Source organism: Ascidiella aspersa, chromosome 5, assembly GCF_963924565.1.
Source record: "Ascidiella aspersa chromosome 5, kaAscAspe10.2, whole genome shotgun sequence".
NCBI lineage: Eukaryota > Metazoa > Chordata > Ascidiacea > Phlebobranchia > Ascidiidae > Ascidiella > Ascidiella aspersa.
In genome coordinates, this window is record NC_139451.1 from 9319332 (window position 1) to 9321831 (window position 2500).

General features: G+C 56.8%; 2 non-coding genes and 1 pseudogene across 2 annotated transcripts in view; all 3 read left to right on the forward strand.

The window, feature by feature from the left end:
* The window catches only part of LOC146142728 (small subunit ribosomal RNA), a 1811-nt gene extending 251 nt beyond the window's left edge, over positions 1-1560 (forward strand). Inside the window, exon 1 of the ribosomal RNA XR_014500185.1 lies at positions 1-1560. This exon is cut by the window's left edge and continues 251 nt beyond it. This is a non-coding gene — a ribosomal RNA (small subunit ribosomal RNA).
* Positions 1561-1807: 247 nt separating this feature from the next.
* On the forward strand, positions 1808-1961 carry LOC146142729 (5.8S ribosomal RNA). Its single transcript, XR_014499956.1, has one exon. It is a non-coding gene; the product is annotated as a 5.8S ribosomal RNA (ribosomal RNA).
* A 248-nt stretch (positions 1962-2209) lies between these two features.
* LOC146142730 (large subunit ribosomal RNA) overlaps positions 2210-2500 on the forward strand; it is a 3679-nt pseudogene continuing 3388 nt past the window's right edge.

Consider the following 2500-nt stretch of genomic DNA (forward strand, 5'->3'; position numbering starts at 1 on the left):
TCTGGATAACTTTGCGGATCGCACGGTCTCGCACCGGCGACGGATCATTCAAGTGTCTGCCCTATCAACTTTCGTCGGTACGGTACTGGCCTACCGAGGTTCTTACGGGTAACGGAGAATCAGGGTTCGATTCCGGAGAGGGAGCCTGAGAAACGGCTACCACATCCAAGGAAGGCAGCAGGCGCGCAAATTACCCATTCCCGACGCGGGGAGGTAGTGACGAAAAATAACAATACAGGACTCTAAACGAGGCCCTGTAATTGGAATGAGTACACTTTAAAACCTTTAACGAGTATCCATTGGAGGGCAAGTCTGGTGCCAGCAGCCGCGGTAATTCCAGCTCCAAAAGTGTATATTTAAGTTGTTGCGGTTAAAAAGCTCGTAGTTGGATTTTGGGCGCAGGCGGCCGGTCCGTCGCAAGGCGTGTACTGGCCGTCCTGGCCTCACCTCCGGTTCTCCGCCGGTGCCCTTGACTGAGTGTCGGCGGCGGCCGGAACGTTTACTTTGAAAAAATTAGAGTGTTCAAAGCAGGCGATTCGCCTGAATAATGGTGCATGGAATAATGGAATAGGACCTCGGTTCTATTTTGTTGGTTTTCGGAGCGCGAGGTAATGATTAAGAGGGACAGACGGGGGCATTCGTACTGTGCCGTTAGAGGTGAAATTCTTGGATCGGCGCAAGACGAACGACTGCGAAAGCATTTGCCAAGAATGTTTTCTTTAATCAAGAGCGAAAGTCAGAGGTTCGAAGACGATCAGATACCGTCCTAGTTCTGACTATAAACGATGCCAACTAGCGATCGGGGGGCGTTAGTTTTACGACCTCTCCGGCAGCTTGCGGGAAACCAAAGTCTTTGGGTTCCGGGGGAAGTATGGTTGCAAAGCTGAAACTTAAAGGAATTGACGGAAGGGCACCACCAGGAGTGGAGCCTGCGGCTTAATTTGACTCAACACGGGAAATCTCACCCGGCCCGGACACAGTGAGGATTGACAGATTGAGAGCTCTTTCTTGATTCTGTGGGTGGTGGTGCATGGCCGTTCTTAGTTGGTGGAGCGATTTGTCTGGTTAATTCCGATAACGAACGAGACTCTGGCTTGCTAACTAGTTACGCGACCCAATCGGTCGGCGTCTAACTTCTTAGAGGGACTAGTGGCGTTTAGCCACACGAGATTGAGCAATAACAGGTCTGTGATGCCCTTAGATGTTCGGGGCCGCACGCGCGCTACACTGACCGGATCAGCATGTGCTCGCCTTGGCCGACAGGTCTGGGTAACCCGCTGAACCCCGGTCGTGCTAGGGATAGGGAATTGCAATTATTTCCCTTGAACGAGGAATTCCCAGTAAGCGCGAGTCATTAGCTCGCGTTGATTACGTCCCTGCCCTTTGTACACACCGCCCGTCGCTACTACCGATTGAATGGTTTAGTGAGGTCCTCCGATTGGACCTGGCGCGGCCGGCAACGGTCGAGCCGGCGTCCGAGAAGACGATCTAACTTGATCATTTAGAGGAAGTAAAAGTCGTAACAAGGTTTCCGTAGGTGAACCTGCGGAAGGATCATTAACGGTCTCGCAAACGCTTCGGCGAACGCGAAACTCGGACAAGCGAGAGAAAAAGTTTTTGCTACCCGGCGCCCGACCCGCGAGGAGCGGCGCGCCGGCCGGCGATTCGGTCACCCGGTAATGTTTGCGCGTCGAGTGCCGCGGTGCCGCGCGCTCCGGCTTCAAGCGTCGGCCTGGCCGACCGCTCGGCGCGGTATATTTTGTCACCCTTTAGTGCGAGGCACTGTGCGAGCGAAACAATCGTGGATGGCTCTTGGCGGTGGATCACTCGGCTCGTGAGTCGATGAAGGACGCAGCTAGCTGCGTGAATTAGTGTGAATTGCAGGACACATTGAGCATCGACGTTCTGAACGCAAATTGCGGCCTCGGGTCAATCCCGGGGCCGCGCCCGCCTCAGGGTCGCGTTGCAAACGTTCCGCGCGGGGATTTCTCCGCGCGGCTGCTGCGGCGTCGGACGCGCGAGCGCCCGTCCCGCTCAAGACAGCACGGCACGATGCGCGACGATCGCGACCAGAATCCCGCGCGGCGGCGGCGAGTCGACCTCGAAGAGGCCAACGGCTGGCGGCTCAAGGGCGGGAATCGAGGTGCGCGGCGGCGCGCGGCGCCGACGGCGAGCGCGGAACGGGAAGAATAGTCCCGGTCCTTACTTTCGGCCTGAGGTCGGACGAGGCTACCCGCTGAATTTAAGCATATTACTAAGCGGAGGAAAAGAAACTAACGAGGATTCCCTCAGTAACGGCGAGTGAAGCGGGATGTGCCCATCGCCGAATCCGCGCGCTTTTGGAGTGCGCGGAATTGTGGCGTACGGAATTCGTCACGGCGCGCTTCGCCGGTCGCCCGCGTCCTTCTGATCGAGGCCTTTTCCCAGAGCGGGTGTCAGGCCCATGGCGGCGACAGGCGGGCGCGCTACGGCGTCTTCCCAGAGTCGGGTTGTTTGGGAA